At 41.3% G+C, this 27089-nt stretch overlaps 1 protein-coding gene and 1 long non-coding RNA gene across 5 annotated transcripts in view; one reads left to right on the forward strand and one right to left on the reverse strand.

Moving 5' to 3' along the window:
• LOC142665642 (uncharacterized) overlaps window positions 1–5226 on the forward strand; it is a 299137-nt gene extending 293911 nt beyond the window's left edge. For all 3 annotated transcript variants that reach the window (XR_012851532.1, XR_012851531.1, XR_012851533.1), the window contains one exon: window positions 3445–5226. This is a non-coding gene — a long non-coding RNA (uncharacterized LOC142665642). The remainder of the gene's footprint in view (window positions 1–3444) is intronic.
• The window catches only part of CDH4 (cadherin 4), a 537863-nt gene that overhangs the window by 227090 nt on the left and 283684 nt on the right, over window positions 1–27089 (reverse strand). The window lies entirely within an intron of this gene.

Consider the following 27089-nt stretch of genomic DNA (forward strand, 5'->3'; position numbering starts at 1 on the left):
CGCTGCGTTTTTGCGTGCGCAAAACGCCACGCTCGTGTGAATGAGGCCTAAGGCTGGGTTCACACGACCTCCTTTCAGACGTAATGGAGGTGTTTTACGCCTCGAATTACGCCTGAAAAGATGGCTCCACAATACGTCGGCAAACATCTGCCCATTGCTTGCAATGGGTCTTACGATGTTCTGTGCAGACGAGCTGTCATTTTACACGTCGCTGTCAAAATACGGCGCGTAAAATGACGGCTCGTCAAAAGAAGTGCAGGACACTTCCTGGGACGTAATTGGAGCCGTTTTCTCATGGACTCCAATGAAAACTCCAAAAACGGCCGTAGAAAAACGCTGTGAAAAACGCGAGTTGCTCAAAAAATGTCTGAAAATCAGGAGCTGTTTTCCCTTGAAAACAGCTCTGTATTTTGAGACCTTTTTGACTCTGCGTGTGAACATAGCCTTACATCTATAGTGTTTTTTTTTCGTAGGACTGCATTTTTGCAGCTCAATGAGTCACAGCAGTTAAATGACTAATTCAGCTCTGCTATATTTGTAGCGAACACCATTTATCTTCCCCCATTAAAATATATCAGGAATAGTATAAGATGTACAGCGCTGCATGTATTATAAATAAACATAATTAGTTGTGGGAGAACAAAGATTATCCAGAGAAATGGGGAACATTATACATTATATTTCCACCAATATTTGTATGACAAGAGCCTAAACGTGATCGTGTCACTTCTGTGCATCACTCAGTCGCGCTGTATCATTAGGAGATTAAGAGTTACTCCACAGCCCGCAATGGTGTTAAAACTCTGAAGAGCGGCATCAAATATTTAAAGCTCTGGTCCCAGCGTGATCCAGTTACTTATTGCTGGGATAATTTGCGGGAAGATCCACAGAGGTACAGAAAACAATCAGGAGGAAAAGGCCCATGTGAGAAATGTTCCTGTGAGCATTAAATGGTATATAGTCTCTCTCACAATTATAGAAATTAAAGGGCTTGTCCACTTTGGACCCCCAGAGACAGGTCCCCCGGGATGGGGGTATGAATCCTGCAAGGAGCTGGAGGTCGCTAAATGCTCCCTCTCTAAATAACAGGTCAAAAAGCCTTATAATACAATATGGCCTCACAAAAGACAGTATGGTCCCATAAACATCTTTGCGTCCTGCGTTACAGCTCTGTAATACAGCTGTATGCATGAGGCCCTAAAATGAGCAATCACAAAAAATTGTCAGACTGATCTGTGACCTGGGATGGAGTGACTAAGGGGTTTGTCGTCCCACAATGTATTAGAGCCTGCACAATAGGGCCCTGTTCACATGGAATATTTTGCAGGCAGAAAAAATCTGCCTCAACATTCCTTCAGGAATTTGGAGGCAGATTTTGACCTGCCTGCACTTTCTTGCCGCAGTTTTCGTTGCGTTTTTCTTACGCAGTCATTGAGCACCGCAGGCAAAAAACGCAGTGGTAATGCTTTTTCTGCCTCCCATTGATTTCAATGGGAGGTCAGAGGCAGAGGCTTCTTTTCCCACGAGTGTCTAAAAGCCGCTCAGCAAAGAAAACGCCTCCACCTCCCACTGAAATGAATGGGAAGCGCTTTCAGACTTATTTTGGCGCAGATTCCGATGTGGTTTCAAAATCCGTACCAAAAACTCAGTGTGAACTGTGCCTAGTGGAGACAAAAAGATCTAACATGGCAGACTGACTTCCAAGGAAACTTGTATTTGGTCCACGTCTGCAAATCTCATGTCAGAGCGTGCCGACTGTCAGCAAAAAAGAGGTTAAAGACGACCGGTTTAGACCACTGTGTATGGTCAGCTTAACATATTTAGCAGCCGCGGCCTCTGGGTATTCTGCAGATGTAACAGTGTGGTTAATGTTAGAGCATAATATATACTGGAAATGATGGTGCTGGGTAGAAGACACTACAAAACCATCGACAAGATCCCAACACCGTCCCAGCAAACTAACTACTCATACATGCAAATAGCAAGGAAATAAACATCTTGGGTGAAGAAAATAATATCTGAAGAAAGCCAATCATTATATCGTCAAGTTTTAGATGTCAAGATTGTAGCTGTTATACTCCGACAGTTTTGCTAGACATCCATAACGCAAACGAACAGCTCTAAAATATTTTCCTTTGCATCACTCTGGCCTTGTAACACGTGCATATGTTCTTCCTGAGATGTTTACAGCTGCCTGTACCTGGTATGGTACAATGTTTCCATCAGATATACTCCACTGCAATGCGGATAATATATATTCGCTATCTAGAGAAAAAAGTGCTCCAAGAATTTTTGTGCTGATCAATTTCTTATTCTAATATATATATAATGTGATATAGCGATAGGTGCCTCGAATACACTAAAATATATTTTACTCTTAAGTCTTGTGGCTCAGCTTGAGTGACAGGTCTCTTACTATACACAAATAGGGAGACTTGCCAGTCAAACTAAGCCAGGAAGGGAGAAACCGAAGAGAAGCTTGTCTCTTAAACCTATGATTTCTCTAAAACGACACAGTTCTAAGGAGTGAAACATAGATTGGTGTAATCAGGGCACCTGTCACTATATGAAGATGCCCACGGTTAGGGCAGAAAATGCTGACAGGTTCCCTTTATAACATTCTGGCTTCCTGAAGCCACCACTAGGGGGAGCTTACTCCATACTGTTTTGATTATTGAGTACGATGTATAAATAGTACGCAGTATACTCCTAAGCTCCCCCTAGTGGTGGCTACAGGCAGACAGAGTATTCGATTTACTTCTGTCTATGCGTAGAATTTGGAGCTTTTTATAAGAAAAATGGTGCTATGAACAGTTAAAAAATATATATATATTATGAAATGAATTAGCAAAAATTCAATTGGTTCAAATTTGGACATTTGCTTTAAGAAGACACAGCAAGGAGGAAGGGATAATTTAGGTATTAATCAATGGTAAATAATATTAGTATTCGTAGTGAGATACATAGGGCTAACTTACAATGTTCCAGTCTGGATGCCTCATTTTGCTGTAAAGCACAAAAAACTACCTACAGCAGCAGGGGCCAAGTCTAAGCAGCTGTGCAAGAAATGTCTAAAAGCCCCTTGTGTTACAATATGGAATTGTAGAAATAAACCTGATAAGAAATAACCTCAGTGTTCAGAAATGATGCCAATGAGAAGCACCAAGTGTAATGCCAGCCCTCACCTTGACTGCAGTCATTTTCATATCCTTTCATGAGCATGAGGGTGTCTAATAAGAGACCGTCAATCCCTTATAAGAGTGCGGGCTGCTATCCCAGTGCTGTGTATGGATTCCATCTCTCTGATGTACAGCAAAATATTCTACTCTCCCTTGAAGTTCTCAGGAGAGAAATGTTTTTGCTGTAAACTGAAATATTTACAATGATAAATGTCACTTGTATCGCACTGTGATCATCATTATAATGTGCTCCTTTAACCCACAGGCATCAATAAATCCTTCATGCGTGATTCAAGACCTAACCGTACAGCCATACCTACCAAAGTGTACAGTCATCTGCATATCCTGGTGGTAAAAAGTATTCATGTCTCCGCAGTATGGACTCCTAGTGATCCTCCTGAACCAGTAGACCCAGTCTGTCAATTCACTGGGAATTCTTTTATGTCCCCAATGGATATTCTACAAAGCAGCTTGTGCCTCAGTGACGTCACTTGCTTTTAGCTGTAGTCCTTAGATCGTTGATCATTAGACCCTTATGAATAGTTAAAGGGGTTCTTTAAATGTTTTTGTAAATAGTGCTGAACGTAGTATGTGCAGTACTGTAACTTTGTAATCTATGCTCTGTTAAAAATCCGTCCCAGAGTGCTAGTCTCTAGGAGAACGTATGCTATCTTATAAAGTGTTGCCATATTGTTAGGATTGGTGGGGGTCTGAACTCAGGGACCCCCACTGATCCAGAGAATAAATGGGATGCATCCCCTTCACTGTATATTCCCTGCACATCAGCGTCCCGGCAACCCGCTGTGCAGGAGACTGAAGCACGGTCCCCATTCAAGTGAATTGGGATATCTGCAGTTCCTTGCACACAGGGAGCACCGTTGTGCAAGGAAGACATAGAAGGGGATACTGCGCTTAATCATTGCTGTGGCCCCTTAATTCACAAGAAAGTCGGACCCCCCATTGATCAAAAAGTGATGGCATATACTAGCAATAAGTTTGGAATAACGGGTGGAGGGATATATTTGCACACGGTCATCAAGATTGCTCTTATAACAAATAGATATCAGAAAGTCAGCAACACAGTTGCATTCTTATTTGATCAAGATTTACAAAAATGTACAGAACCTATATATATATATATCTCTCTCTCTCTCTCTATATATATATATATAAATCATCTTCAGCTGCAAGTAGTCAGGTGATATTTTAAGGCAATTTTAATGGTCTACACTAGGTTTCGAGCTGTGTCTTGTAAGTAAATAAACTTGTGCTCTACGAATATATAGCCAGTTGCAGGTTTACATGCCTTTTGAGAATAAAATCAGTGACCTCACTAAGATGGCGCTGTGGCTGATAGCAACCAATCAGATTCCAGCTCTCGTTTTTTCAGAGGTCTTTTGCACCAGTTTTGATAAATCTCCACCCATGGGACTTATTTATCCAAACTAACCAAAAAACTGGTCTGATTTCTCATGTCCACCAATCAGAGCTCACCTTAGATAATTTAAAATTTTCTGTAAAAATATAAGATGCACAGTGATTGGCTGATAGATAAATATAGAGCATAAGGAGATAAAGCCCATGTGTCAATTTTTTTCGACACACTGAAAATGTGTTTGAAAAAGATAGCAGGACATAAGAGTAGCACTGAACGTGACTTATTTATTAACATTTTCCAAACCACGTCGGGTCAAACCTGGCGCTGTTTTTAGTCTATTCCAGATTCATTAATCTGCCGAAAACTCTATATGGGGGAGAGATACTGGTGCACTGCTTGCACGGTGAATCAGTATTAATAAATCCCCCAATGTGTTTCTAGACTTACAAATATCATCAGACCCTAATGAATTGCTGGATTGAAAAGTACGATTTCAAAAAGTTTCCTTCTAACGGCAAGATTATTAATTTTTGAACACCCTCCCGCTTGCTGCTTGTTCGGAGTCTGACAGAACATTTCCTTCTAAAATTGCACACGGTATTCCTTCTGTCTTCTTACATTAATTCTCCTTGGCTTCTCCACTTGATAGAAGACAGAGAGTTGGTTGATCTTGATTGGGTGTGACAAAAAAAAAAAGTTAATAAAAAAAAATAATTGAGAAGAAAAATCTTTAGCGTTTTAATCTCCGATCAGGGGAAAAATTTGCAAATTATCCCCAATGCAAACAAAGATCTGCTGCTGTCGGAAGAAAGGAGCGCCGGTAGATATGTACTTAGCGAGAGATCCAACTTAAAATATCAACCAGTTTGTTTCACTAAAGAACTTTAAAGTCCAATAAATGCCAAACATCAAATGCTAAATACTTCACACATGTTCTTTGCTCGCTGGGCACCGCAAGTCTTGTTTCATTACTATAACCCTTGGATAAAACCATGTCTTTAATTCAATACACAGGATTGCTAAACAAAGGGACATCAAATATTGTCAGTGTCTTTTATGTCTGGGACCAAAGCATGATGGGTAGAAAACAGCGGAGGGAGAGACGTATTTGCATAGACTCGTCTTTTATGAAGATAATACATTAACTCTGTCACTCTGAGAAAAATATATCCGCTGACAGCCAGAAAAGATGCTAATGCAATGAATCTATCAGGGAAATATATATTTTGTGTTATGTACCATTAAATATATGACTGAGTCACACGTTCCTGTATCCGTTTTATGGGTTTTACTGGTTTGAATTGTCAATTTTTGATACCAGTGTATTTTGTGCTTACGTCTGGTTTACAGCCACAAATCACGACGGATAACGAAGCTTATGTGGCTGTTTTTATGACATAAGGCTTCTAAGACGGGCCAATACACCATAGTTGGAAACAATGTTTTTGGGGCCAAACCCAAGGTACAAGGTTGAGAAACATGATCATGCAGTAAGGAGCTGGCCACTTTTCCTAAGTAGACGCCACCTTGTCACTGGGATTACTGATATATATATGATGCTTCCAATTCATAAGGACATTGTGGAGGTAAAAGATTTGGCATGTTGTGTTAAAAAAAATTCCCTTCATGCTTCCAATTTAGGTCAGAAATGTTGTAGGGATCTATTACCTGCTATACTGGATTCTATGAACCCTTCCAAGGATAGGTCATCAATTTTGAAGAACTGGATGTCCACTTTAAATCATACTTTTAAGGCTTTATTCAGATGAATGTGTGCAAAATCGTTCAAGAAAAACTTCCGTTTTTCACATCTGATTCGCACCTATGTGGGACCTGTTTTCACGGATCCCTCAGACTTGTCTACTGAAGGATCCGTGAAAACGGACAAAAATAGGACATGTCACGTTCCACTAAAACAACGGCCGTGTGAACAGCCCCATAGAAATACATGCAGCCGTATGATGGCCGATAAAAAACCGTCTGTCACACGGACTATTTATACATTCGTCTGAATAAGCCCGAAATCTGAGCACCTGCAAACTTACTACAAACTGTGGACTCTGCAAACAGACAGAATTTTATCATTTACCTTTATGGGGGGGAACTTATTAAGTGTGGCGTTTCAGACGCCAGTTCTAATTAGAAACAAGCTGGAGTAAGGGGCCTTTTTACACCGGACAATTTGGGCCATAAAACGAGTGCCGATCAAGGAGAGCGCTCATTGATCGGCGCTCGTTTGCTTCTTTCACAAGGAGTTATGATCAGTAATATATGGGGACAAGCGATCCTTACTAAGATTGCTTGTCCCCATGCATTTCCAGGGAGATGTGCGGCCGTGGAAAAGGGCCTTAGGAGGCACACGACTCTTAATAAATGTGTTGCATCTTCGTTTTTTTTGTGCATCGGCCAAGAGCTGGTGTAGATTTCCACTATAATTTGCGCCAGCTTCTGGTGTCAATTATAGTAAATACGTCTGGCCTGGGTGTCCCTGCCCCGTTCCGCTAGGCTCCAAGCGCTTCTTTTTTTAGAATAGAGTTGCGGAAACTGCCCAAATGTCGCAACTGCAACTTTTGAGCCATTTGCGACTTTTCTACGCATAGAAAAGTTGTTAGATTCACCCCTATGTATATACAGAAGGGCAAAATGGTGTTCAAGTTCATAGATTTTTCTTGAAATAATCTCAAAAGTTATCCTGTGAAAAGATGATAGTGGGTCATGGACCATAGTGAGTCTGACCCAATATTAACAGACATCCTTCAAGAAATGTCAGCCTAGTTCTTCAGATTAATAGTTCTTTTTATGTAATAGAAGAAAATGTAAAGTAGAGGAAGGCGTCTATACTTTTTTACAAGAACTATTTCTTGTCAAGGATGATTCGCCATCAGCCAGAATCTTTAGATGTTAATGGGTTATAGGTCTCCTATCTTGCACAAATTTTATTAATTCTATAAAATTGGGCCCAGAGTATAAAGAAATTCACTTTCCAGCGATAGTCAAAAATACAGTCTTTGCTACCAAGTCGCTGTTTAACTTCATAGATTTCTCTACAGAAGAATTGGTGGTGGGGGACTATAATAAACATTTGTCAGTGGATCATTGCAGGAACATTAGTTCTTCTGGGCATCTAATTTTAGCCAAACTAATCACCTCTGTGCAACTGACTAACATATAATTACAGGCCCGGGAGCAAAGTGAGCGAGATGGGGAGACATGGCGTACTAGAGATTGAGCTGCAAACCTCATAAGGAAGAGGCGTCCAGAGTCTCTATAGAGATGCAGAGAAAGAGCTTGTGGGAAGAGATAACGTCATTACACAATACTTACAATGCCGAGTTGTCCTTATCCCTGGGAATGCCACTCTCTCAAGCAACAAAAAATATCTATATATGAATCATTAAAGTGATTAATGGAGCAAAAGCCTCAGGCCTGTTCCATACACCCAACAAGATTTTCTCTCTCTTGGAACTCAGAGAAATTATCCAGTCTGCAGCAAAAATATGACCCCACAGACTACAAAACTCACCTTCTTTTGGTTTATTTAATCGATGCTTAAAGTGTAGGTTTTAATTTGGAGAATATTATTACTGATTATTACTGATTATTAGACTCACCTACAAGCAAAGACGAAATTAAACAAAATTCCCAAAAAGTTTTTCCTGTCACCAGATCCTGACTGTTTTACGACAGCCTGTGTATACTGAGACAAAGGCCAAGTACAATATGCCATAAACAGGTTGCCTTACCCCCCTGCTAACAATTTCACAGGGCCGAGGGGTGGAACTTAAAGGGATTTTCCAGAAAAAAACATCAGTGTGATCAGTGGGGGTCTGATCCTTGGGACCCCCACTGATTCATCAGCAAAGTGGAGGCGCTGTGCTTCGCCAGTGATTTAATGGAGCTGAGCTGCAGTACCAGGCACAGCCATACAGGTGGCTGAACATTCGTTCTGTTGATCGATGGGAATTCAAGGAGAGTCAATCATTGAGTCTCAGGAAAACTGTTTTAACTTCCCTGCAGCTGGTGCTGTGTTATCAGATCACTTACTCCTAGAAATGGAGTGATCATAGCAGAAGTATAATGGGGAATAAATCCTTAATTTATAGAAATGTCTGGTTTAGCTCCGTGCTCTCCAACCTGTGCATTTCTTGCTGTTGCGTCTGCCGGGGCATGCTGAGAGTTGTAGTTTCGCAACAGCTTGGAGAGGCACAGTTCAGGGGCCACTGAAGTAAACAATATCATTGTACTACATAAGGCAGGATAATGTAAATATGTTGAGTACATTACATGACTGAGTGCTTTGTGTTGCTCATATCTGTCAGTCTCACTAGAGACCATATTTACTGTAAGGAGATGGAGCCGTAGTAAGTGAGTCAATTACGATGACAGGTTATTGACATACGTTTTTGTGTTACCATAAATGCAGCTGCCGTCTCATATAAGGAGACAAGGTTGTTCACTGGTTCCCTATCATAGAGACACAGCTCATTAAGCAAAGACAAGGCGTCAGCCTAGGACCGCGCCGTCTGCTTATCCCGAGTAACTCCAACCTTTCATATGCGCTGACTGGAGTCTGTCCCAGACACTGTGTGATATATTTTCCATTTTACACAGCAACTTGTCTGGAGTGCAAGTAGACAAAAAAAATTGGATAATAATTGGGGCACCCTGGGCACAATGCAATTAAAGGGGTTGTCTTGTGGAGAAAACCCATTTTCATGCACCCTATTAGGAAATTCTGAATGTCTCCCACTCTGGAGAACCTGTCCTGTCCTTCACCACACAGACAACCCATCGATATGAATGGGCACTGTGTAATGTTTGATTTCTCCTGTGGCGGCGCTGCAGGGAAATTGAACACTTACTGCCAGGTTCCCTTGTAGATTACAGCTAATCGCTAAGAGTTCCAGCAAGGGGACACCATGTTATCACCTTATTGTCCGGGGACCCTTCTAACAAGTAGAGATTGTCCAATGGGGAGGAGCCCCTTTAAAGAGGCTGTATGAGATTAAAAAAACAGGGCTGTTTTCTTCAAGAAACACCACCACTTTTGACAATGGGGCTGTTGGCAAAAGGGGCAATTGCCCTTGAGCCTCCATTATTTAGGAGTTATGGCAGCATTGTCCATTATTTTCCTCCTTACAAAAAATGTGACAGGTCTCCAAACATGTTTAGCCCCTGGGCCTCCACCAGTCTATATCGTGTCCTGCATCTACATTATTGTGCTGTATGGCAGGCATGTAACCTAAATGATGTAAATACTTGACTGAAAGACACATACAAAAAAAATCATCCCAAAGCAGCCAAAGACTTTTTAAGATATCTGTCTAGCGTTTGATTTTACACATCTCTGAACTCAATAACAAGCCAAGTTCTGCCGTTCTGTGTGACTGAGCACGGTAAAGTTTTCATGGGCCTCTGAAAGTCGCTCTAGAGTATTACGTTTTAAAATGAGCCCTGTGTTAAGAGGAACGTTATACTTCGTTATCACAGTAGGACAGATGTTAGTTGTGGCACCCAGGAATGGTAGACTTAGCAAGCGTTGCCCTTTTTGTGCCCTCAGCCAAAAGACATGGCTTTCTTAAAGTGAAACATTTACTACCCAGCTCCACAATTCATTGCGTTTTTTTATCCGATTTTTCTTTTTTTTTTTTATAAAGAGGGTACAGACTGGCCAAAGTTCAATCTTTTCCGCCAAACGTTCTCTCCGAGTTTAGCCGGCGAAATTAATCCACGCTGAACAATTCTACAGAGTACAATAATAACAAGCTGGTTACACAGACCGGGGATGTGTACAGAATTTAAATGAGCCTCAGTCCCCGAACCGTCTCTTGAAATCTCCACAGTATGGAAAGAACTGTCTGCCTCTGACATCCGCTTGCAAGAAAGGAAAATCGATGACAGAACGGGCTCTCTGTTCCACTAGGCCTTGTGTCTGCGGTGACAGGCGGGCTGCACTCTCGTATGACCGGGTAGGTACACATCACGTGTGCCCCCTTCATTGTACTGTGCAGGGCACAACACGAGACGGCTTATCTGATACTTGATATCTTTTGGGAAGAAAATTTCTAACATACAAAATCAATTTTGTCAAGTGATGTTTCCCAGGTCATGTTCTCCTTTTATTACGTCTGAAAGTTATGACACATTTTTTATTTTGTCTGAGAATTTTGCCTTTGAATTTCTTGTTTTCTAGTTCTTCAATACTTTTATGCGGCAACAAAGTCAGTATAGAGCAAAGTATATTGATCGTTCTAAATGAATAAAAAGGAGTTATTGATTTGGTAACATATTTTTGGTTACTGCGAACATCGCAAGTTTAAACTGGCAAAAAAAAAATCCACATTACATGTAAGTCCTTGAGTTCTTGTCTGTCAATTTGTTAGGGTCATCTGATTTTGTGTAAATAATATGAAGTTCTGCAGATTTGTAAAATACTTTTGTTTCGAGTCCTAATTTTTTTCAGGATTTTTGCTTGCAGTCAGTGAATAGAAACCGCTTGGTCTGTAGATTAGCAAAAAGTCAGAGCCAAATACACCTGACTGCAAGATCAGGGTACACACAGGTTTTATTGGTCATCTGTAACGATGGAGACACAGGTAGACACAAAAACGGTAGATCTTTAAATTAAGACTATAGGACAATTTGCAAGGTTGTTTCATTTTTATTTTAGATGCATTGGAGCAATAAAAAAAAATAGTTGCAGCAGTGCATATAGACTGTAAATGCGGTGTGTATTACACATGGAGATAAAATGTTTTCGGCCCCGTTCACATATTTGTGATGTATATTTAGCGTGTAAGCCGAGAAAGTCACGGCGTACACACTAAACGTCTCCATAGGGCTACAACAACCTGGCGAAGGGCAAAAGTGTATATTTTTGGCGTCTGTCAGGCGGTATGCGTCAGTAAACTTTTTTTTTTTTTCAGGTATGAAATAGCTTAGTAGAAAAAGGCTTCGTTCACATCTGCGCCGGGACTCCGTTCATGGGTTCTGTCGGACCTTTCCGTCATGGGAACCCATGAACGGAAACCATAGGTTTCAGTTTGCATCACTATTGATTCAATGGTGACGGATCCGGTGGAAATGATTTCCGTTTGTCACCGTTGTGTAAGGTTTCCGTGGTTTTGACAACCAAGACCGTAGTCGACTGCGCTATTCATTCCATCAAAACAATGGAAACCATTTGCACTGGAATCCGTCACCATTGTAATGCAAATGGAAACCTATGGTGTCAGCTTGGATTCCGTTCATTGTTACCCTGACGGAAAGCTTCGACAGATCCCATGAACAGAGTCCCGATGCAGATGTGAACGAAGCCGAAGATATTCCATACTGTAGGATCCCGCAAAAAAAATTATATGGTATACACTTGTTCATGGGAGCCTCTGGGTGGCATATGCCACTGTATGGCATACATCACAGGCATCCAATTAAATTATATATACGTCATGGGTGTTCAATAACTTAATGACGTATACGTTAACCATGCGTGATAGATTCTGAACGGTGGCATCAGTCACCTATAGACTATAACGGTATCTCTTCAACTGATCTGTCATGATCTCTTATGACCCCTTTTCACAAGTGGTTAACAAAGCGAAGTGAATTTCTGTATAGACAGTAAATTATATCTTTCTATTTTACTTTATCTTTAAATCTGGCCAGAAAAATCACATTTTTAAATTGCTTTGGAGCCGAACAAATTGTTAATAAGTATTTATCAATTAGCTGCTTGGGTAAAGATAATTAAGTCTCACACCATGGGTAAAATGAAGCAGCCCTGCATCTCCCTTTAAGAGGGGGAAAGGCGGAAGGTAAAAGAATTTAGGCTAAATATGGAATCCTACTTTCAAGGGGTGAATCATTTTTATTTCTTTTTGATACAGACAACTTCACTAATGGAAAATGATAGATTAAAGGAACGCTAAAAACAAGATGCTTTACTTCAAAGTGCTACAAACAACGTTGACAAGAATATACAACGAGGTTTCTGGAATTTGTATAGAACTTTATTGAAAGCCGTTACCGTCTACCTCGCAGAGCTTAAAATGAAAAGCAGCCGATTAATGTGAGCATTTCATCACCTAAACAAGGATAGACAGCATCTCAATTATTTCACGTGCGCTTATGATACGGCCATGTCTGTGTATGTATATATATATATATTTTGTAAAAAGCTCCATTTGCCCCTTAGCATTGACCCGGGATATCAAACACACTTTTATTTTAGCCTGAAAACATATAGTTATACTTTTAACGATCATCTTAAACTTGGCTTTTTCCGCCTCACTTAAATTTAACGCAGCCAGACTGTGTTTTCATGTGCTGAGGTGGATGGGGGTAAACTTATATCAACTGAGATATAGAAAAACTGCAACAGGAAAATAATGATCAAAAATAACAATCAATTATACATAAAAAAAAGAAAGTTCCTCAGACATCTTTCTTTATTTGCCATATATCTGGCTTGATAAACATTACACAGATACAGGCAGCAAAATCTGCTGATTTGCCAATGAATCCGCACGCTGTAGGCTCCATGCACATGACCGAGCCAAATGAAGGTACAGTAGGGAACCAAAGACTTCTGTGCGTGCCGTATTATGGCTTCATAGAACTTGGAGGTTGTACAGAGCAATAGTACAAACAAAGGCTTCATACATTGTATTAGGGCTCATGCATGCAGGTGGAATACTGTATGGCTCAGTACATTTAGGGCCAAGAATAGGATTGGATCACATCCAAAGAGGAGTCTTCCTGACCAACAGGAAGGGAATAGAGTCAATCCTTGGCTCTAAATATACTTTATGGCTCATGCACAGCTGTGTGCAGAGCCAATTCTGCATAAAATGGGATGTAGAGTATTATTACCTTCCCACCATTCAAATATACTGTACACTGTGATACATTGGATTGGCGTTTACCTGGCTCTAATGATGTTATCACCACCTGGGTAAGTTGTGGTGATCCAGAGTGGTCTTCTTCAAGGACGGATTACCAATGACTGCTCCGACATTCATAGAAAGAGGAATCCGCTAATACCGGCCTCATGCACCTTCCCCATCTGCACAAGTATTGCAGCATTATCAAGGGCACGATAGGAAAACCAGACCGAGGGCCATGCCACATTCCTTACTAGAAGAGACTGGAATGTAATAAGCCCATGGCTCTCCTGTCCTGGGGCGTCTAGTATCATGAACTAGATTTTGTTATGGGATCCCTCTCCTCCCTGTACATCTTTGGCTCCCTGCATACGTTCAATACTGTGGGGACATGTTTTACCATTTTGCTTGGTACTATATAAAAAGATAGACAGCTTTAATATTCCAACTTATATGTGGGCTTTACTGGCTATTCACTGTAAAAGGCCATTGGGATGTGCCAACAACACAGGACAAGATAATCCCATATGATTTCCCACTGATTACAAATAACACAATATTGGAAACAGAAGTTGCTGAGAAATTAGAGATGTATTCCCTAGTCACCTATAATAACCCAATATCTAATCCTTCGAAGCAAAGAAATATAAAAACAGGATCTGGTAACATTCAAAGCATCCAAGGAGTATTAATCGTAAAATGAAACAGATGTGTCTGTTGTCACTTGTCCAATGAAACCATTAATAAAGTGGAGGCTTGGATGCATCATGTTATCATCACAACTGTAGAGTGAGAGTGCAGTCATAGATGATGAGATCTCAGCACAAAACTGGATCTGATCAATATATTAGTATATAGCGAATGCCTCGTGCTTGTCAACACGAACTCTCCATGTCCCGTCCCCCCCCCCCACCTCTCTCGTTTGCTATTCCCTTGTCCTTTGGGACCTCGGAGACTTGTATTTGAGATGCAGGGAAAACAGCTCCTTAAGTAAACAGTCTAAGAGCTGTGTGTTTTCTGTACAATCCATTATTTATGCTGTACTGCACTTCCAGTGCGATGACTTCAGACTCCAAATCACATTAAAAACAAACTAGAAAGAAGAACTGGAGTCAAATGAGCCCCGAATGAAGACATTGGAAGTTCTCAAGCCTGTGGCTCCTGCAGCTGGAAGACACCTGGTCTTCTCTTATGGTAGGACTACTATGGTCATTTAGTTTAGTCTTTGGTACTACAATAATCTTGGAGACTTTCTATGACTTAACTACAATCTCGGCAGAACGGCGGATTTGAGCTGTGAACTGGTGGACCCCTGATGTGCAGGAGATCAGCTTCTGTATCTCGTCTTCTATTTGTCAGTGTCTTTTGTCCCTGTCATTCAGACTGACATGTTCACACTAACACATTTCAATCATTCCCTTTAACACACTTTTTGTGACATGTATCCCTCACATAGGACTGGTTGATAAGGTGCCATCCTGTGTGAGGGGTACATGTCACAAATTTCTTTGATTTGTGCAACGAGGGCACAGACTTCACTTCTAAATAGACACAACCCTAGATTTTCTCCTTTTTCTATGTGTTGTTTCTACATTTCTAAGAAATAGAATACTACTAATAATATGGCACCCACTAAGCTGTTTTTTAGCGTCCAAAAAATGGTGACCGTCTATTAAATTCTTCTAGACACTTCATAAAAAGTGTCAAACATACAATAAATCTGGTTCACAAAGTGCACTTTTTGCCACAATCTTCGGCCGCATTTTGCTTTAGAAAAGGTTGTTCAGCGTTTTTTGTTAGGGTATGTTCACACACTAATTACGGACGTAAATCGGGTGTATTAACCCCCGAATTACGTCCGAAATTACGGCTTGAATGCGTTGACAAACATCTGCCCATTGAAAGCAATGGGCTGACGTTTGTCTGTTCACACGAGGCGTATATTTACGCGCCGCTGTCAAAAGACGGCGCGTAAATAGACGCCCGCGTCAAAGAAGTGACCTGTCACTTCTTGGGGCGTAATTGGAGCCGTTATTCATTGACTTCAATGAAAAGCAGCGCCAATTACGTCCGTAATGGACGCGACGTTGAAGCGCCTGCACATGCCGGTACGACTCAAAATGATGGGGCTGTTTTCTCCTGAAAACAGCCCCGTAATTTCGGCCGTTACGGACGCTGTAGTGTGAACATACCCTCAGGGTATGTTCACACACACTTTACGGACGTAATTCGGGCGTTTTAGCCCCGAATTACGTCCGAAAATGCGACTCAATAGCGTCGGCAAACATCTGCCCATTCATTTTAATGGGTCTTACAATGTTCTGTTCAGACGGTAATTTTTTTTACGCCCCGCTGTCAAAAGGCGGGGCGTAAAAAAGACGCCCGCGTCAAAGAAGTACCTGTCACTTCTTGGGACGTAATTGGAGCCGTTATTCATTGACTCCAATGAAAAGCAGCGCCAATTACGTCCGTAATGGACGCGGCGTTCAAGCACCTGCACATGCCGTTACGGCTGAGATGACGGGGCTGTTTTCTCCTGAAAACAGCCCCGTAATTTCGGCCGTTACGGACGCTGTAATGTGAACATACCCCGAAGCAGAAACCGCATCTAAATCAGTACCAAGAGATATCCCAAATCGCCCCCCACTGATTTCAAGGGGAGGCAGAGCCTTTTTTTTCCCAGGCGTGTTTTGGAAGCCGGCAGGAAAAAAATCGGCACAAGCTGTCTCCGCCTCTGCCCTCCCATTGAAATCAATGGAAGGCAAAAAAAACCTGCGGCGATCATTTTGAGTATTTTCTGCGGCGGTTTTTGCATTGGATTGAATGGCTAAAAAAAACAAAAATCGCAACAAAAGAGCGCTGGCAATTCAAAATCATCAAAATTCCTTTTTCCTGCCGAACAGAAAATGCTGTGAGTACTCCCTCTAAATCCCCCCAATTGCGTGATACCATTAGAGGTTATTTGATGACCCCTTTTACTTTCTTGTCCCTCCTATTATTGACAACCGACTGTCAATGTCCTTAGGGGGGTTATCACAGACATTGTTGGCATATTGCTAGGATATGCACCAATTTCTGATTGGCACTGCTCAATCAGGAGAGAAAGTGGCACGGGGCTTTCCTAATGCCACTGCCATTTCGTTCTTGCGATCACCAGGAGTCTCAGTGGTTCGACCCCTGCCGATCGGACATTGGTAACATATCCTAGTGATATCCTACTAATCTCTAAGATTGGCTTTTTAAGTGATCATGGTGCTTTGTGTTGCCTTAAAACCAACACTGACTGCAAAGTTCACATTAGCCCATGATCCTAAATTTACTCTGGAAATATCCATGCATTAGACATTGTAAGTCTCATACTCTAGTATAGTAAGATAGCTTTGTCTAGTCCTCTTTTATGGCAAATGGGCTTTTGGGGCCATTCATGCACCACCTTAACCTTTGCAAACCCTAGACATAAGCTATTGACTAGACTTCTCTCCACAAAGATTACCTTGTACAAAGGAAAGCACTTCTATTTTATGGCTTATGGTCCCATCACACTAAGGACAGTTTTAGACCCGTGTAGTACAGGTGCTATTTACTGCCTGTATTACGGTCATAAATTCCGCCTTGACCCTAACAGCATCATAGGGATCTACACTGAATGGCCACTTTATTAGAGACAACGGCCCTTTCATGATTGGAGTTTACCTGTATAATTAGACATGTGACCGGAGTACAGCATAAAAACCAAGTGGATGAGTTACCGTTCGAATCCACATTATAATGGAAAGATCGGGCAGTCTAAAAAGGGGATCCTGTGAACGTCAACATCTCGCCGACTATAGGGGTCAGTGGAGGATTTAAAGAATCGTTTTGACAAAAAGGTGGCGCACAGTCAAGAAAACTGCAGCCAAAACAAAGCAAACGCTTCAACTTTTGTGTCCTAACGCACAACCCGACTTTTCTTAGCACGGATGGGCTATAACGGCAGATGACCTGTACCATTGCAGTGTAAGGGAAACTTAAAGATAAGACTCCAGAGGGCAAGAGCGCGCAAATCCTGGATCACTGAGCAGTGGAAAACAATCACCTGGTCAGCTGAATTTAGATCTCCGCGGCACCATGCTGATGGGAGGGTCAGAATTTGGCGCAAGCAGCACGAATTGATGAACTTTTCCTGTCAGCTGTGAACAGTTCAGGCTGGTGGAGGTGCAGTAATGGTGGGGGGAATGTTTTCTGGGCACACCCTGGGTCCTCTGATACCCGTGGTTGGATGTTTGACCAGTAGGGATTACCTAAGCATTGTGGCCGACCAAGTTCATGGCAGCAGCTTACCCTATGGCAGAAGAACATTTTAGCGGTAACTGCAAGAAGCGATCCTGTCCACATGGCCAATATTCCTGCAGAACGATTTCAACACCTAGCAGAATCTGTACCATGATGAATCGCTGCGGTTCTGAAGGCCAAAGGAGGTCCAACTCCTTTGGTGGGGGTCTCTAATAAAGTGTCCATTCAGTGTACTTTATATTGGTTAGTTAGAGCTGCGGTGATACCTGGTTTCTGGATTATTTAATGCTGGAATATGGGAATTTAAATAAATTTTTAGTATACAAATAAAGCCACCAAAATAATATAATGATATATCTTCCCGGAAGATGAGATTTTAGTTAAATAACCCATAATCTTGCAGGAAAACGTTTATACAGCAACCATATGCTAACTCAAAAATACTTAAAAATATGTTTTTCAGGTCCAATATGAGTCTGGAAGTCCTGCTGCCCCCCTGTAGAACAAGAATCTAATCCTCACATGGGATAGAAATCACTGAACATCAGACTTACGCTACAATCTACTATCATATTGGTGTCCTCCAGACAGAACATCATTAATTTGTTTTATCTCTTTTGTGCATGAATTTCAACTTCTGAGCTCTTAATATGCTCATTTCAAGACATTAAGGCAATCCGGCAATCTAATTGGTTTAATGCTCCAGGGCTCTTTATGTTTGTGAATAGACAGGGAGGTTTAATGGACTCCATTGCAAGCTATTCATTTAAAGGGATCATGAGATATTTATTTTCCTTGTTGATGTTTTATAGCCTCCTTTATATAGACAAGTGACCTGGATTAATATAATTATATTTTAGAACAATCGTAAACCCCAATTATTTTGGCGCCTTGTTCCCTGACAGGGGCAGAGATTGGTGAGAGGTCAGTGCAGACACTACGTCTCCCTATTACAAATCCTATTTCCAAAGCTTTCCTCGCTATTAACACATTTTACAGAAAATAAAAGGAGGTTCTAACGCTCTGTGAGAATACAAATTGCAGCCTACTGTCCGAGCGGCTCATGTAGGAAACTTCCAAAAGATTAGGATTTTAAGAGCATGTAGCCCTGTTCTCCGGCCACAGAGCTATGGAAATGTAAAGAGGATAATAAAGGTAATTTTAAAAACATCTGGTAAGAGCAGGGAAGTCGATTTAAAAAAAAAAAAAAAAAAAAAAAGATACTTACCTTTTCAATTCCCCACTGGTCTTTGTTGACTGCCCTCAGCAATGACGTGCCGTTCATGCACAAGACCACTGCAGCTAGTCAGTGGTCTCGTGTCGTACCTGCAAGCATTAACACTGAGGCCAGTGGTTTATGAAGGCCTCTTTTTTCATAGACCACTGTAGCCAATCACTAGCCTCAGTGGTGATTCTTGCATGTATGACACGAGACTGCTGAGGCCAGGGATTGGCAGAGCTGTATGTACAGAGCTTGTAAAAAGACCTTGAGGCTCTGTACTATAAAGCTATAGGAACTCCATGAGCTGCCATATGGTGACTCTGTATGGCACTGTATTACGGAGATATTTTCCCCTAGAAGTAATGCTTAAGAGATCATATCTCCATTATATGGTGTCTAATGCAGCATGCCACAATTATTATTTTTTGGCTGGTTGGATTCATACAAAAAAAAACTATGTTTGCCTGTGTATGAAATTGGAGGGACATGGAGGTACAGTAGTAACATGAATCTCCTTGGCCGCAATGCTGAAGTCTGTGACAGTGCCTCCACCAACCATGATCCATTTCTAATACAAGTGTCTTCTTATGTGGCAGAGGGGCCTTTTGATCCCTTAGGTGTCAGCTCCCAGGTAAATACCTGTAAACCTAGGTAACATTTGTATCAATGAAAGAATAAAAGGCAAATTGTAACCGCTCCCCTCCAAAAAAAAAAAAATCTGTATGGGGAAGAGCAAAAAAACAAACAAAAACGATTTACAGATACTATTTATATAATTCTGGCAATTCCTTTAAGAATACGGGGTTATCTATATGTCAGTCTTGCAGCCTGTGGTTGATCTTCGGGGTGACAAACCTTCAGCTTACCCTCCTCATCACGTTCTACTCAGCACGGCTACACGAGGGTTGATAGCTGGTGCATGATTGACAGCTATGTGTACACAAATCAACACAGCAATAACCACAGGGCTTTCTCTGATCTTGCTGTGAGCCAAGTAAACAACGTTAGTATTGAACAGGAGGGTAAATGTTTGAATATCGTCCACTTCTGACACCAATTGATTTGTTCCTTACTGACTTCATTAAATATGAAGGATAGGATACATATTGATAGCTTCCATTCATGTTATTCCAAAAACAACACCTGAGCCTTCTGCCAAATTGCCTTATGAACAACAACATGTAATAAATAGGAGACTACCTGGAATTATTGCTTATACACTTCAGAAATTAACTTCATATGGAAGCAAAGCAGTGGTCTAACTATAGTGGGTGCAAGGGTACGGTTGCCTGGGGTCCAACGGCTTCTCTGGTAGATTTTACAATTATTTCTATACTAGCATGGAAGATGGAATTAGACACACTTGTCAATACTAATGCAGCGTTTTATCAAGCTGTGGCTTTTCACCTGTTGCGAAAGTAGTACTGCTAGGAGCTGTAGTTACTCAACAGCTGGAGAGCCACAGGTATGAGACCACTGCCCTAAGGTATGCTAATTTTTTAAATATGGTCCCAAATGGGGACTGTAACTAAGGGGAGGAGGGTGTTTAGACCTTTTTAAAGGGGTATTCGCTCCTTATTTATGGCACATTCACAGGATTTGTTATAAACACCTGATATATGCGGCTCCCTCACCTATTGGGGATCCACCGATTCACAGTAGCTGCTTCCCATTGAATTTAATGGAGAAGAGGCGGCCGCTGTGAATTGGCGAACCCTCATCTATCAGCCATTTATGCCATATTCTGAATGGTAATACCTCTAATTTACTGCTTTATGGACGTGGTATACACATAAATAGATCTTTATGGAAGTTTTGCATATAAAGTACACAATGCCCCAGTTCAGCAGCTGCAGTGCCCCGGATCAGGACTCAGGATTCAATTTCAAGAGCTGCATATATTTAGAAGGCAGAGCAGGTGTAATGGTTTGTTATTTGAATGACATTTATAAAAAAAATATATATATAAAATACCTTTAACGTGTATGGTCCAGGAAAAGTATTAACTCCTCCAAAATCCACAAACTCCTAATAATACCATTATAGTATAATGAATGCAGGAAAGGCGGTGAAGTGTGATTCTGATAGCAGAATGATGTGGGTGGATGTGTAGATGAAGGCGCTGGTTATTGTCACATCTCTACAATCACACCAATCCCAAATGTCTACAAACAGATCGTGTAATCAGTCTTTATATCCATAGCTTTTATTATACGGAGTGGATTTGATAAAATATACTCCAATAAAACTAGTCTTCCATCCTTGTAGAGCACTTCACTAAAGCAAACTCCAAAAACATACAGATCACATTGGCCCTAGGTGCGTGTTTAAGTCAGAGAATTAGAGGACAATGGTTGATGTGAGTGAGGACAATCTTTGTACAGCGCTGCAAAATATGCTGGCACCATATAAGCGACGTAAACGAAAGAGTTAAGCATTTGTCCTCACAATGACTGCAGAGATGAGAGATACTTGATGGTAAATGTTTGCATCATCAGCATGCGGTAGCTTCTGGTTCTCGGACCAGGATAAAACAGACCTGATCTACATGTATTACAAGGGTGGCCACTGCAAGTGAAATGAGCAACCAAAGGCAACACCACCGGCCAAAATTTGCTCTCCGCTGTGAACTAGTCTCTAAAGATCACCGGCAATCTCTTGATCACCATAGCATCTCTCACATTTAAGGGGTTGTCTGTCATGAGACAAAGCCTTTAATAAATGTTATAAAATACAAGTTAGAAGAAATATATAAAGATAACGTGGTGCACACTTCCTTGTGGACTTTGGATATATTTTGTAGAAGTGGAGCGGCACTCACTGGTAAAAGTGGTAAAATTGGTAAAAGTGATTAAAATCGGATGTCCAGCACCCCCCGGCCCCCTATACTGAGGATCATCATACGACCAACTACCTGGAGATTTTCTTTTCTAACTGGTCATTAAGTGGTTCGTAGCTTATTCTATTCTTGCTGTAATGGAAATCCTCTCTCCATGCACAGATTACCTGGTGAGCTTGTGCTTATAAACAAAAGCCAATCAGAACAAGCAGAGCTGTATTATAAAGTCACGAGGGAGGGAAAGAGTAGCAGGTTGACAATCCAAATGAAATGGTATTTCTCTGGATAAACAAGATTGAGCTTTTAATTCTGGGAGCTAACAGGTACAAATAATTGGGGTCTTTGGGTATTATAGTGAATACCAGTTTGGAATCCATGAATTAATCCACACAAAAGCCTGGGCTCGTAGTAAAAAAAAAAAAAGGCGAACCTCTGCCCCTCTTCCATGTATTCTAGCAGGGACGATTAAAGCTCCTAAGTCCTTCACAGGCTCTAGTGCCAGGCTGTGCCCAAATACTTCTCTGGAGTATTATACAGGAGCAATGCCGAAATGTGAGGAGAATTACACAACATTGTAAAGTATTGTGCTACATCACTACACAAAGGAACGTCCCTTTTATAATGTTTATACTATACCTCCCAACATTTGAAACCCCATTCACGGCACAGCTGTAAACCCTACCCCCAAAACTCCCCACTTTCTGGCATTTTTGCACAAGACCCACCCCTTTTAGGTCAGTTTCGCATGCCAATACCCCAAAAAACTAGATTGCGAGCCCCAGTACAGACTTCAGACCCCTATGTCCTTGTGAGTATTCCCCTCATTGTTCCCTTTTCCCCAGCCAAATTTTTATTTCCTTTCATTCTGTTATCACTTGCTAAAAAAAAAAAATCTGCTTCTGTAATCTGAAAGACCGATAAAAACCAAATTGACAAAAATAAAAGGGGGGGTTCATGTAAGTAGATGTAGGGCTCGGTAGTCTATGAAAGCAACTGAAGTAGCTTTTTTCTATAACCAATAAATATACTATACTGTAAAAAAATATATAATAATTTTAGCTTTGCAAGAAAATTGCACGGTGAATAAACCTCTGCCTGTCAAGCATTCTTGATCTACAGCTATGTTTAGCATGAGGGCTGCTATCACGATGATAAATATTCACAAGAAAAGCTGTTATTGACCAGTCAAACATGGGATCTCAGACCGAACACTACATTTTTAAGAACCTTTTAATCCGAAAAACATCTGCCTGCCATAAACTCCATGAAATCAGTCAAGACAGCGAGACTTTAAGTAACCACAGTTCTCCTGGAATACAACATTGCTATTTTCATGTCAGAAATGCATTCAGAAAAGTTTACCAACGGCAAAACCTACATGGAGATGTGAGATGCTGGGCACACTTGCTGGCATGTCAACTCGCCACAGCTTTCCATGGAGGTCTCTGCCCATACCCCTCACAACAGAGGAGAATCCAGGTCCAAGCAGCCCTGTGAGTGTCACATTTATCTTCATAGCACTTCTCAATGATCACAGCACTATCAGTAAGGCAATGCTTTTGTGATCTACTTTTGGATGGAAGATCTCCATGTTCTTTAATTGTGGAGCGGGTAGACAAGGTATATGAAGTAGCCTGGGCCAAATGGGTTGTATAAAGTGTCTAGAGAGACTCTGGGTAAAGAGGGAGGGCAGTCTGTGTGTAAGGTGCAGGGTTGAACTGGCCCACCGGAGGATTTTCCGGAGGGCCCAGACTCTGACCCAATAAAAGGTCTAGCAGAAGAGAACCCCATTTGGAGCGGACTTGGTAATCAAGCACTTGCCACTAGGGTCTATTTCTTATGGGATGATTTACAAATAACCTTAGACCTTACTGACGATATGTCCTGCGTGTACAGTGATAAGTGGATGTACACATATTCTGTAGAGATTGTGGGCTCTCAGAATCATTCCCTCTGGTGGGCCCAAGGGACCCCAGTTCAACGCTGGCAAGATGGGTGTCTTTACATTAACACCAAAGAAGATGAGAAAGGGAAATGTTGTGGTTAAAAAGAGGATGAGGGTATAGACATAAGGATGTTTTGTCATTAGGGTTGGATTTGTATATATCAGTGAGTAATATATATATATTACAGCCTGTATCTCAAGTTGCATTAAGGGTAAGATCAGTAGTGTAGCAATGGGGATTCAAAGGTTGTGGGCCATCGTGCCTGGGGAGGGGAGGGGGCTTAAGTCGATTTTCACAGCAAAGTCCACGATGAGCCAAGCAGCATAACTACGTTTCTATGAGTAACAATCAAAGAATAGATAGTGTCATACATCAGATCTTCTGAACAATGCAGAACCCACATAGTGGAGCTCGACAACCACCATAAAGCATATTGTGTGGATATATTATATGAGTATAAACATTCGAGTAAGAAGTGCATGTATTTGTGTGTTTTTATATATATTTTGCAATTACAAATTAACAGTCTAAAAATGGCGTGCGGAGGAGCTCTGGTTTGCTTGGGAATTGGGGCAGCTTAGCTCTTGTATCATGGACTGCCAGCAAATATACTTACATCCATCAGCATTGACACACTGGTTTATTTTAAAGTGTACCCGTCGTTTCATTTGATGTTTCAGGATAAGCTACCATGTGTGTGTACATGAGGAGCAGCGTTATTTCTGGCCATTATATGACTAATTTTTAGCCATGTTACCCTTTGCATGCTATATCTGTAGTTTGCATTTCCCTCTGAGCTGGGGGTGGAGACTGGCAGACTTACACTACACACAGTAAGTAACCTTCTCTCTCATTCAGAAACAGCCACAGGATCATGCAGGACATATATAGAGTAGTACTGACCTGTACTGATGTGAATAAAGTACTTTGGTTGTAACAGCAAGTTTCTATGCCGGTGGTTCTGCTCTCATCTCTTGCACTCCCTGCTCACTCTCTCCCCCTCCCCTCTCCATAGACTTCCATAGACATGTGTAATCTGATACATGTGAGTTGCCGAGTGACGAGAGGGATAGAACTGAATTTTCAGAGCGAAAGTCAGTTTAACAGAGGGAGCCGGAAAACAGCCAGATAAAAGCAGAACGAGATATATTACAAAGTTTCTTAGAATTGCCTTTACTATACATTTATGAATAGCATTGTTTTTGTCAGCTTCTAAACAGGATAACTACAGTAGAAAACCATGGGCCTACATTATGTACAACTGATAAACAACAGGCGCAAAGTGCAATATTGGCAAATCAATGCAGGTATGACTAATAACATGAATAATTCATAAATAATAGCCACAGTCGTCATTATCGGTCCACAGATGCATTTTATGCTGTTAATGATTAAATGAATAATTAATTAAAATTAACCACTGTGGTTAATAGGTAGGCCATGTGTGCAGACTATGGTGTGACTTATAACAATGTCGATAACAGCCGGAAACTAATTGGCCGGAGTTTAGTCCCGCTGACTCTCACGTGTTCATTTTGGCACTGGCTTCAGGACTCGATCAATCAATAGCCCACGAGGCAGGCGACCCGTGGGGCAGCAGCAATTAACAGAACTCCAGCTCGCCGTAGAGGACAAATTAAGGGGAGAGATCTTGCCTGGTTTTATTTACTAGGGTGGAACAGTGGAGAGAAATGTCACAGTGCATCCACTTAAGTCCTGTACCTGCCTGGAATACAGAACCAACAATCCTATGTATATGGAAGTCTTTCTAGGGAGAACTAATCTCAAAAAGATGTCTCGATTTTATAGGAGAAGATCAGTACCATAACTAATGCCTGGTAGTTGGGGGGCCCTCGGAGACCAAATATACACAGTCTCCATTTTGAGGGCAATACCGGTTTATAATGAACTATTAGAAGATCTTTTACTTGTGGTATGGAGGGATAAGGACCCACACTTGTCCGCTTCCTCCTTCCCCATAAAAGAGAATGGCAAGATGACCTTCAAGCACAGTCCCATCTATCACGTCTTCTAAAGTTGTGATTCGGGGGAACCCTATACACATTCTCACTATCCATTGGGAAGGCGGATAGGACCAACTTGTGCTCAGGCCTTAATTTTCATGGGGTCTACAGTATGTACTCCCTTAATTTTACCATAACGGGACATCATGAGTAATTTTAAATCTGTAAGTAACCTGATCACCCTAACAAATATTAAGCAGCTCATTAGTGGCAAAAATATGCCCACCGGGTCGATAATATAAAGTAGACAGATAGACTAAACTGTATACACGACCCATCGCTTTTCTTACAGTGCCCAGTTAATATACGAAATAGAGGAAGGCAATGGCAAGGGAAGACTTGATATAAAAACTTTCCAATTCCCTTTTGTCGGGAGTGCATTTGCTCCTACAATTTGCTGCACTGTTTTTTTCCCCTCTATGCACTAAGATCACATCCAGCCTTTAAAGAGAAGATTGTCAAAACACTTGAGAAGCTCTTGCTTCAGTTCAGAGCTCTGACAAGATAAACTTAAACTATTCGTTCTTCAAAGCCGCGTCGGATAAAGGAATACTATTAGCATGTACATTAGCCGCAAAATAAGACAGGGGCGATCCATCCAGAACTTGCACACCGAGAAAAAAAGAAGTTTCAGTCTGGAGAAGGCATTTGGGGAAAAGTAAAAGTTATGACCAACTGGTGCAGAATGAGCAGACGTGGCTGATGTACATCAAGAGGGAGCGCACGGTTATAGGCTGCAATATCCTTTATAGCTGACAGGTGAGAAGGCTTTTATGGGGACTCAAGCATTCCTAAATTAAGCCAGGGAATTATATTCGGGACATCTTGTTAAGAATTACAGTGCACTTTATTCAGTCTTTACTGTCTATCTGCAATGAATTCCGTTTTGTGTGGGCAGGAAAACTACTACTTGTAACCAGTACCATCCCTGACAGCAGCCGAGGGGGCTTTAAGCATTATGAACTGTCCACGTGTAGGTCACAGACATGAGTGTTCCATAATGAGAAGAGTTGGGATCCCCAGAAGCACAGAGTATTTCAGGAGAGGTTTGAAGGAGGCAGTGACTCATTCAATCATGTGCTGATGATTTTAGAGTTACAGGGATAGTGTCATGATATGAGAAGAATTGAGAATTGGGAGGTCATACACCTGAGTGTTACATAGTGGAAGGAGCAGAGTCTCCAAGAAGCACAGAGTATTTCAGGAGAAGTGTGTGGTATTATTAAAAGGAGGTAGTGACTTGTACACTCATAAAATTATAATTGTGTTATGATGTGAGGAGAATGGAGACAATTGGGAGGTCATACACCTGAGATTTACATAGTGGAAGGAGTAGAGTATGCTAGA

This window comes from Rhinoderma darwinii, chromosome 13 (genome assembly GCF_050947455.1).
Source record: "Rhinoderma darwinii isolate aRhiDar2 chromosome 13, aRhiDar2.hap1, whole genome shotgun sequence".
Lineage (NCBI taxonomy): Eukaryota > Metazoa > Chordata > Amphibia > Anura > Rhinodermatidae > Rhinoderma > Rhinoderma darwinii.